The sequence below is a fragment of the Balaenoptera musculus genome, chromosome 10, assembly GCF_009873245.2.
Source record: "Balaenoptera musculus isolate JJ_BM4_2016_0621 chromosome 10, mBalMus1.pri.v3, whole genome shotgun sequence".
Classification (NCBI taxonomy): Eukaryota; Metazoa; Chordata; class Mammalia; order Artiodactyla; family Balaenopteridae; genus Balaenoptera; species Balaenoptera musculus.
In genome coordinates this window covers 104,706,198-104,717,528 of record NC_045794.1, presented here as the reverse complement: position 1 = coordinate 104,717,528, position 11,331 = coordinate 104,706,198, and the positions used below count along the sequence as shown (strand labels likewise).

General features: G+C 40.4%; 1 pseudogene; it reads left to right on the top strand.

Moving 5' to 3' along the window:
- The first annotated feature begins 398 nt into the window (after positions 1 to 398).
- LOC118902836 lies at positions 399 to 8,039 on the top strand (annotated as a pseudogene).
- The last annotated feature ends 3,292 nt before the right edge of the window (positions 8,040 to 11,331 follow it).

Here is an 11,331-nt window from a genome sequence, read left to right as displayed (position 1 = left end):
GTGGCAAGGGCTGCTGAGAACTGTCGTGCTGCCTTTTCCATTTGTCTCCAGGACTTGTGGTTCACTAGGATGTTTTTATGATCATCTTGTACATCATTTCCATTTTTTAAATTTATTTTTATTTACATTGAATAGATGTGCATGCTTTGTGGGTATGGATTTCTCTGAGCAAAAAGTCACAAGAGAACGAGCGGCTCATCAGCCACATTAATAAGGGGAGACCGCCGTGATCTGTCATGTTATCTCTTGATTTATTGTCACAGAGACCATTTCAGTGGAATTCAGTGCTTTTAAAAGAATGGGTATTTGGGAGTCAAGAACAAGCATTTTTACCCTTTAGATTACTGATGCTTACAATTTCAACTTCACAGATTTAACCCGACCAGGAAATTTCAGGAATGCGTTACCCTGGTGAGATGTACTTTTAAAAACAACAATAAAAACAACCCTTCAGTTATTATAAATGATTAATAAGTGTTTTTTAAATATAATGGCTTCACTGAGATATAAATCAAAAACCATATAATTCACCATCAGTATTGGTTTTACGTAACAACCATTTTGCATCAGTTTCCCTAGAAGCAAAGCCTGAGAAGGCAACTCTTGTTCAGATGACTTATTGCGGCAGTTTTCTGTCTCTGCTGGGGACCAGCTTCAGTCTCCCCCTTCCTAGGGAAGCTCTGGAGGACAAACTGCCCCACCAGGATGGTCCCACTTTGAGACCAGGGGGCTTTTTGTGCCAGTTGGCCAAGTGTGTGAGGAGGAGGAGGTGGAAGGGATGACTGCTAGTGTCCAGGGCAAAGTGGCTCCTGTTTTAGCAAGGACAGTTCTCTGGGGAAAGGGCAGCTATGAGTTTCAACACTCAAAGTAGGTAGGGGATAAGTGCTCAGGCAGGGTGCCAGCAATATCCATGGCCACCTACCCATACATTGCTCAAATCCACCTGCTTCTTAAAGATCATTTCATCCTGACATACAGGACCACCCCGAGTCTTTTTTAAATAATTTATTGAGGTGAAATTACGTAGCATAAAATTGAAGTACACGATGCAGTGCCGTTTATTACAGTTACAGTGTTGTGCAGCTATCACCTCTGTCTAGTTCTAAAGCATTTCCATCACTCTGAAGTAAAGCCCCTTACTCATTAAGTAGTTTCTCTCCAACACTCCCTCCCCTCAGCCCCTTTTAAATACTGATCTACATTCTTTCTGTTTCTATGGATTTATCTATTCTGGATATTTCATATAAATGAAATAAAACAATATGTGACCTTTTGTGTCTTTCACTCAGCATGTTTTCAAGATCCACGCATATATCATGTACTTCATTCCTTTCTATGGCTAAATAATGTTCCATTGTATTAAATACCACAAGTTGTTTATCCATTCATCCATTGATGGACGTTTGGATCCATCTTTCAGCTATTGCGAATAGTGCTGCTATGAACATGCTTATACATGTGCTTATATGAGCAGTTTTCAATTCTTTTGGGTGTCAGAGTCTGCTCAGGCTGCTGTAACGAAATACTATTGACTGGGTGGCTTACAACAGGTATTTATTTCTCACAGTTCTGCAGGCCAGGAAGTCTTAAGATCAAGGTGCTGGCAAGGTAGGTTTCATTCTGAAGCCTCTTCTCTTGGCTTGTAGGCAGCTGCCATCTCACTGTGTGCCCACATGACCTCTTTGTGTTCAGGTATATTCCTCTTAAAAGACTATATCCTGGTACTTACCTGGTGGCGCAGTGGTTAAGAATCCACCTGCCAGTGCTGGGGCCCGGGTTCGAGCCTGGGTCCAGGAAGATCCCACGTGCCGCGGAGCAGCTAAGCCCATGCTCCACAACTACTGAGCCTGTGCTCTAGAGCCTGTGCCCCGCAACGAGAAGCCAACGCAATGAGAAACCCGCGCACCGTAGCAAAGAGTAGCCCCCGCTCGCCACACCTAGAGAAAGCCCATGCGCAGCAACAAAGACCCAACACAGCCAAAAAATAAATAATTTTTTTTTAAAAAGACTATCCTGTGACCCTCATCATGACATCCTAATTAGGGCCCCACCCTTATGACCTCATTTAACCTTAATTACTTCCTGAAGACCGTGTCTCCAAATACAATCACATGAGGGTAAGGGCTTCAACATTTAAATTGGGGGGGTGGGGGAGGAGGGCATAGCACAGTGTATCTAGGAGTGGAATTACAGGATCATATAGTGGGACTTCCCTGGTGGCGCAGTGGTTAAGAATCCTGCCAGTGCAGGGGACGCAGTTTCCATCCCTGGTCCAGGAAGATCCCTCATGCCGCAGAGCAACTAAGCCTGTGCGCCACAACTACTGAGCCTGTGCTCTGGAGCCTGCGAGCCACAACTACTGAGCCCACGTGCCGCAACTACTGAAGCCCTCGTGCCACAACGACTGAGCCCGTGCGCCTAGAGCCTCTGCTCTGCAACAAGAGAAGCCACCACAATGAGAAGCCCACACACCCCAATGCAGAGTAGCCCCCGCTCGCCACAACTAGAGAAAGCCCACGCGCAGCTTTCAACACAGCCAAAAACACATAAATAAGTTTATTTTTTTAAAAAAAAAAGATCATATAGTAATTTTATGTGTAAACTTTTGAGGAATTGCCAATGTGTTTTCCACAGTGGAACCACCATTTTACAGTCCTACAAGCAATGTACAAGAGTTCCAATTTCCCACATCCTTGCTAGCACTTGTTATTTTCCATTTTTAAAGATAAGCCATCTTAGTAGTTATGAAGTGGTGCTTCACTGTGGTTTTGAGATACATTTCCCCTTCATTTGTATTATTTATTTGGAGAAACAACTATTCAAGTATTTTGCTTATTTTTAAATTGAGTTGTTTGACTTTTTGCTGTTGAGTTATAAGAATTCTTTACATATTCTGGATATTAAGTTCTTATTTATGACTTTTACAAATATTTTTCCCATTCTACAGGTTGTATTTACACTTTCTTGATAATGTCCTTAATGAACAAAAGTATTTAATTTTTTTTTTTTTTTTTTTTTTGGCCATGCCTCGTGACTTTCGGGATTTTAGTTCCCCAACCAGGGGTCGAACCCGGGTCCTTGGCAGTGAAAGCACCGAGTCCTAACCACTGGACCTCCAGGGAATTCCCTGAAAAGTATTTAATTTTGATCAAGTCCAATTTATCTTTTTTTTTTCTTTTATTGCTCATGCTCTTGGTGTCATATCTAAGAATCCATTGCCAAGTCCAAGGTCATGAAGACTTACCCTTATGTCCTCTTTTAAGAGTTTTATGGTTTTAGCTCTTATATGTAAGTCACTGATCCATTTTGAGTTAATTTTTATATATAGTATAACGTAGGGATCCAGCTTCATACCTTTGCATGTGGATATCCAATTGTCCTAGCAATATCTGTCAAGAACACTATTCTTTTCTGTCTGAATGGTCTTGCCACCTTTGTCAAAAATCAATTGGTCATAGTTGTATGAGTTTATTTCTGGACTCTCAATTCTATTCCATTGGTCTACATGTCTATCCTTATGCCAATACCACACTATTTCAATTACTGTAGCTTTGTAGTACAGTTTTGAACTTGGGAAGTATGAGTCCTTCAACTTCTTTCTAAAGATTGTTTTGACATCTTAACAATATTAAGTCTTCCAATTCATGAACACTGGATGTCTTTCCTTTTTTTTTTTCCATTTATTTATATCTTTAACTTCTTTCAGCAATGTTTGTACTTTTCACATACAAATCTCTCACTTCTTGGTTAAATTTATTTCCAGATTTTTTTAGATGCTATTTACTTTTTTATTTTTCCATTGCTGTTGATAGAAACAGCTGACTTTTGTGTGTTGATCTTGTACCCTGAAACTTTGCTGAATTCTTTTATTAATTCTAATAGTTTTCCTGCGCATACTTTGGGGTTTTTCTATAAATAGAATCATACCATGTGCATATTGAAAAGGTTTTACTTCTTCCTTTCCAATGTGGGTAACTTTTATTTCCTTTTCTTGCCTAATTCCTCTGACTGGAATTTCCAGTACTATGTTGAATTAAGTAGTAAAAGCAGGCATCCTTGTTTTGTTCCTGACCTTAGGGGGAAATTTTTCCGTTTTTCACCACTGAATGTGATGTTAGCTATGGATTTTTCATATGGCCTTTATCATGTTGTAGAAGTTCCCTTCTATTCCTGATTTTCCGAGTGCTTTCATTATAAAAGGCTGCTGGATTTTGTCTAATGCTCTTCCTGCATTAATTAAGATGACTGTGTGGTCTTTCCACCTCACTGCTATCAATGTAGTGAATTACATTGATTGATTTTTTTATATTGAGCCACCCTTTGCAAACCAGTAAACAATGCCAAAACAAAAGAGCAATTTGAAAATCTGTTACTGAATGGGACAAACAAGGAGTTTCTTTGTTGCTGGATGACTTTTGGAGCTGCAGGACTTGGTTCTGCTCTGGTGGCAGGGTTTTGCTATATTAATGACCTTACAGTAATCCAGTCAATACAGAAGATGCACAAATACCTTGAGAGATGTTGAGAAACTTTGTCTTGGGTATGACAGCTGGGGTCAAGTAACTAGCAGCTGCAGCATCCAAAGACTTCCTAAACTCACCATTTCAGTCTTGCTGGCTAAAGATGTTTCTGTGTACCTTTTTCCAAAATAAGTTCCTACATCATATGCAGTCCAGGAGCTCAAAGCAGTTGGAGGTGTGATGATTACTGCCTCTCACAACTGCAAGGAAGAGAACAGACAAAGGGTTTATTGGGAAACTGGTGTTTAGATCACATCTCCTCATGATGAAGAAAGTCCAAAACGTATAGAGGACTGTGTGGAACCCTGGAATGCTTCCTGGAATAATGATTTAGTGAATGCCAGCCTACTGGAGAGAGACTCTCTGCAGGACATTACAGGAGACACATGGAAGATCTGAAAAAGATTGATTTTCACAGGGAATCAGACTCAAAGACCACCTTGACATTTGTACATATATCTTTTCATGGGGTCGGACATGACTATGTGCAGTTGACTCTGCAAGTGTTTGGTTTTAAGCCTCCATTTCCATTACCAGAACAAAAAGATCCTGATCCAGACTTTTCTACCATTAAATGCCCAAATATGAAGGAGAATCTGTGCTGGAAATTTCCCTGAGACTGGCAGAGAAAGAACGCTCGGATAGTGCTATCTACAGATCCCAATGCAGACCAGCTGGCTGTAGCAGAACTCCAGGAGGATGGTCAATGGAAAGTTTTCACGGGGAATGAGTTGGCAACTTTGTTTGGTTGTGGGGGGGAGGATATTTGATTGCCGGAAAAATAAATCAAGAAATTCTGTTGTGAATAATGTTTATATGTTAGCCTCCACAGTCTCTCTTCCAACATTTTGTATCCAGTTGCACTTAAAGAAGGATTTTAGGGACTTCCCTGGTGGTGCAGTGGTTAAGAACCTGCCTTCCAATGCAGGGGACACGAGTTCGAGCCCTGCTCCAGGAAGATCCCACATGCCATGGAGCAACTAAGCCCATGCGCCTCAACTACTGAGCCTGCGCTCTAGAGCCTACAAGCCACAACTACTGAGCCCACGTACCACAACTACTGAAGCTCACGCACCTAGAGCCTGTGCTCTACAATAAGAGAAGCCACCAAAATGAGAAGTCCTCACACCACAACAAAGAGTAGCCCCTGCTTGACGCAACTAGAGAAAGGCCATGTGCAGCAATGAAGACCCAACACAGCCGAAAATAAAATACATAAATAGATTAATTAATTTTTTTAAAAAAGATGGATTTTATTTTGAAGAAATATTACCAGACTTTAAATGGCTACGAAGTAGGATAAAAGACCTGGAAAATGGGAAAGAAGTCATTATTGCATTTAAAAAGTCCATTGCTTTTCTGTGTGGAACTTCAGTTTTGAATAAAGATGGGGTGAGTACAGCCATTGTTGTGGCTGAGATGTTATCTTAACTGGAAACCATAAATATAACACTGAGCCAGTAACCGATTAAGGTCTGTGAAAAATATGATCATATTTCAAAAACTTCATATTTCTTGTGTTTTGATCTGACTACCAACAAATGCATATTTGAAAGTCTTCACAATTTTGATTCTCCAAAAGAATATCCATCATATTGCATACACGGGACATTACCTGTGAATATGACAGCAGCCAACCTAATAAGAAGTCAATGCTGGGGCTTCCTTGGTGGCGCAGTGGTTAAGAATCCGCCTGCCAATGCAGGGGACACGGGTTCGAGCCCTGGTCCAGGAAGATCCCACATACCGCAGAGTAACTAAGCTCCTACGCCACAACTACTGAGCCTGCGCTCTAGAGCCCGTGAGCCACAACTACTGAGCCCACGTGCCACAACTACTGAAGTCCATGCGCCTAGAGCCCATGCTCTGCAACAAGAGAAGCCACAGCAATTAGAAGCCCGCGCACTGCAACAAAGAGTAGCCCTCGCTCGCCACAACTAGAGAAAGCCCACGCGCAGCAACGAAGACCCAACGCAGCCAAAAATAAATATATTAAATTAATTAATTAATTTAAAAAAAAAAAGAAGTCAATGCTGGACTTCCCTGGTGGTGCAGTGGTTACGAATCCCCCTGCCAATGCAGGGGACACGGGTTCAAGCCCTGGTCCAGGAAGATCCCACATGCCACTGAGCAACTAAGCCCGTGAACCACAACTACTGAGCCCACGTGACACAACTACTGAAGCCTGCGCACCTAGAGTCCGTGCTCCACAACAAGAGTAGCCCCCCACCACCGCTCGCGGCAACAAGAGAAAGCCCGCGCGCAGCAACAAAGACGCAATGCAGCCAAAGATAAATAAACTTATAAAAAAGAAAGAAAGAAATCAGTGCTGCCTGTGAATAAAAATAACCAAATGGTTACATTTGTTACCAAACTCAGGTTCAGCTGTTCACCGCTCAAAAGCCAATAATCGAGAGGCAAGTGTCAGTAGACAGGAAAGATGTTTTAATCAGAAAAGCCGGCAATCTGGGGAGAAGGCAGACTCATATCCCAAGACCAAATCCAAAGACTCTACTCAGCCATGACAGTTTTTAAAGGGAAAAGCGAAAGGGGGGAGAATCTCAGTGAATCATCGAGGCAGGAGGCTGTGCTCTGCCTCCTTCCCTATTGCGTGCGGGCTGGCTGACTCTCCTCCTGACGCCGTCTTGCCCGTGTGATCTGCCTGCAGGGCTGCTAAGGAGGTTGTTAGGGATAGAGAGCTGGTCATTCTTTACTTAATTCTTTATTCTTACTTCTTTTTATCTAGGAAAAGAATAAACAGGTTAATTAGGTTCTTTCAAGTTTAGAGGGGAACAGAAATGGGCAAAAGAGCTACTTTCACATTTGCTTTTCAAAATGCTGTGTTGCTATTCTTCAGACAAGCAGGACAAAACCAAAGATAAAGTATTATGCAGAGAAGCGCACATCACCCAACCAGAGTGTCGCTGCCTCACTGAAAGAAGAATTGAAGAAACTCATTGAGGCTCTTCAATTAATTAATCAATTAATCAATAGTTAATCAATAGTTGATCTAAGGAAGAAATGGAAAATGTTACTTGAGCCAATTTGAGGGTTATAACCCAGGAGACAGTCTTTCAGAAAGCCCTGAGGACTGTTGTGCGCATTAGAGGTCAAAGAACAGTTATATACATTTTTGAGACAAAGTGTTATATATCAAATGACATATTGATAGTTTACACAATCCAGATCTGCATGTACAAAGGCAGTAGTGGGTCGTCTTTGCTCCTTACAAGATTAGGAAGGAAGGTTCTCACCTAAGGAGGTCTGGTTAATGCAGATGCACAGCACACACTAAAGGGTCTGAAGAGGCCCAGACCGGGAAAGAGAAATTTTAAGTTTAATTGTTTCTTGTCTTGCCACAAAATGTGAATTTTATTTCATCACTCTGATTAAAAATTTTCTTGAGCCCAGTAAAAATGGACTGACCTGGCGCTCTGTTTAGGTGTACACCCGTCCGTCGTTGCTTTCGCTGGCACTTGGGACAGAAAAACCAAGCTGCGCCTGGACCTCGTGTTAGCGTTCGTTATCTCATCTGGCTGAGTGTCTCTTTTCCTTTCATTTTCTTCTGTTTTGGTCAAGTAACTAAACAAACTATATAAATTTGAAATGAAATGGTCTGGAGGGAAATTATTCAAACTTTTCATAATCTTGAACAAAAGTCATTACATTAGAAGTATCATAGCAACACATTGTTCTTCCTTTAACAAAAACATAACAAAAGTGAGTTTACTAATTAAAGTGTGATTAAGCTTAGTTCCAGGGTCTTGTAATTGTGTATAGCACATTTTATTTATTTATTTGGCTGCGCCAGGTCTTAGTTGCCGCACATGGGATCTTCGTTGCTGGGTGCAAGGCCTTCATTGTGGCACGCGGTACCTTTTTAGTTGCGGCATGCAGGCTCTTTTAGTTGCGGCATGCGGGATCTAGTTCCCTGACCAGGAATCAAACCCAGGCCCCTGCATTAGGAGCGTGGAGTCTTAACAAGTGGACCACCAGGGAAGTCCCTATAGCACATTTTTAAAAGAAGCATGTGTTATGTATTTAATTGTAGAGTTAGTTAAGGAAATTAATCCATTCAATTGGCAAGAAAATGGCACTGTTCCCAGATCACTGTGGAAACGTGTTATTGTTACATCACAGGTATTTATTTACAAATTAGAATATCTGAAATAGGGCATTTAGCACTTCTATATGTGGTTTCAGCACCTCTGTTGAAGATGCTCTTGGTGCAGTATACATTTATTGTATATTTTTAAAATCCTGATGTTTACTGAACATAAAACAATAGGCAACACTCCTGGTGGCTTTGTTCTTGTCGAATTTCTTGGAACCTTCTCAGGGTCTGGTGTGAACTGAAATGATGTTCCTGCATTGAATATGATTTAATCAGTTAATTTTTAGGCAGCTTGAGAAAAATCTTTTGAACTATTTAGGTGCTTCACCTCTATATCAAATGGGTTTGCTGATTTAAGTAAAGAAAAAAAAATCAGAGCTGAGAAAGGAGCTGGAATTTTTTAGAAGTCTAACTTTTGAATTATATTTTTGTAAGTAGATTTATGCTAATGTTACTAAGAAATAAACAGATTTTAGGTATTATGAAACACTAAAGCTCCAGTTTATTGTAACATTTTTCTGACCTGTACAAAATTTCTGATCATATAAGAACCATTTATGATTTTTAACGTGGAAAAAAAATTTTGGAAGGTCATTTTTGGTTGATTCTGCAGGCTTCTGAAAAAAGACTTAATAGAGAAGTGCTATTTAATCTTAAAGTATATTCTGTCCTACATAGTTCACAGAATACTTAAACACACGTGGTATAGTTTAAGAGGTAACAATCACAAGGCCTTGAATGTAATCATACTAAACAAATTACCTATAGGAGAGAGCAGTGGTATAAGAGAATTTATTTCCTAAAATAATAATAATATAAAGTTTGAACTGATTAGAATGTTCATTAAATCATGGTTTGGTTTGTTGCAGCTATCAGCTAACATTTGGTTGAATGCATATAATCCAAATATAATTTTCAAATTATTATATTGCCACTGTTGTTAATTTTTTCCTTCTTTACTTTCTCATAGCTGTGTCTTGTATGACTTAGGTAATAGACAGCTAGCCAAACGTAAAGCACCACTTTTCTGAATGAGTTTGTTTTCAAAGGCTTTGCACTGAAGAAGAAATATGTTGAAATTTTTACTTGCTTTTAAGAATGTAGATCGTCATTTAGGAAATGGCCTCTATTTACAAAGTGGTATAATACTCTGTATGTGGAAAATATGTATATTTGGCTTGATATTCGTGTTTCAGTGACTGAAGAACAAAGTGGAGCTGAAATGATACAACAGCCCGTTCATCGTCACTAAGCCACGTCTTGATGGTTACTCTCTATGGAGAGCATAGTTTTATTTGAGTGCTTTAATATAACACAAGATTTAAGTCATCTTAATCAAGGTGAGAAGTTAGAAGCTTGGATTCTTATCTCAAAAATTTAAAAATCCAAAATTAAAATGAACAGAAATCTTACAAATTCCCCAAGTATATAGACTGAGGAATCATTTGATTGCAGCCAAGCTCTGGAGTCTGTCCGAGCATGACGTTTAGCAAGAGCTTAACGTAGTGCTCAACGCTTGGCTAACAGGATAAATTCAGTGCCCAGGCCAGCCAGGAGAGACACAGGTGGTAGCCAGCAAGTCCCAGCCTTGGGCTCTGCATTGTTTATCTTTCTCTCTAGGAATAATATCACGGGAATGAATGAATTCTCCTTGACTGCACATATCAAAACTCAATTTTCTAGAGTTTGGGGAAAAAGAAATAATGAGTGGGGCAAGATCAAAGCATATGTTGGAAATTAGCAGTAAAAACAAACACACAACAGAAAGGTCAGTAAGGCCGCACAGGAAATGCTTCTTGGGAAGGGCAAACCTACTTACCACCCAAAAGTAGGAACAAACTGACTGTGGGCAAGTTGCTGACTTGTGCTTATCTGTTATTATATGAGCAGATAATGAGTCAATTGTTTTCCTTTATTAGTAAACACTAAAAAGAGACCTAGTTTTAGGAGGTGAGAAAAAGTATCCCTTTCACTAATTCAGTCCCTGCTAGCATGTTGTGTCTTAGGGGCCTATGGGAACTCGGAAGGAGATACAGGAGAAATAAAAAGAAATGAAATACAGATTGTAAAATAAGACCTCTGAGAAAAAGTTCAAAAAGTTAAGACCATTTTGCTCTGGAGAGGAAAAAGCTGTTGACATGGTTTAATGTCTTGTTATTGTGACTTTTATTAAAGGACTCAAAGTAAGAAGTAATATGATAAGTTGTTCTCCATTTCCAGTGAGGACAGAAAAGGAGGGAATAAGGATCTTTTTTATTAAAAAAAAAAAAATTGCAGTGTGAAAAGTTTGAGATCTAAGAACTTCTTGAGCAGGAATTGTCATGAAGTCTTCTATTTGAAATCTTTATTTTTTTAAATAAATTTATTTATTTTATTTATTTATTTTTGGCTGCGTTTCGGGTCTTTGTTGCTGCGTGCGGGCTTTCTCTAGTTGTGGTGAGCGGGGGCTACTCTTCGTTGCGGTGCGCAGGCTTCTCATTGTGGTGGCTTCTCTTGTTGCGGAGCCTGGGCGCTAGGCACCCGGGCTTCAGTAGTTGTGGCACGTGGGCTCAGTAGTTGTGGCTCGCGGGCTCTAGAGCGCAGGCTTAGTAGTTGTGGTGCACGGGCATCATCGCTCTGCGGCATGTGGGATCTTCCTGGTCCAGGGCTCGAATCTGTGTCCCCTGCACTGGCAGGCGGCTTCTTAACCACTGCGCC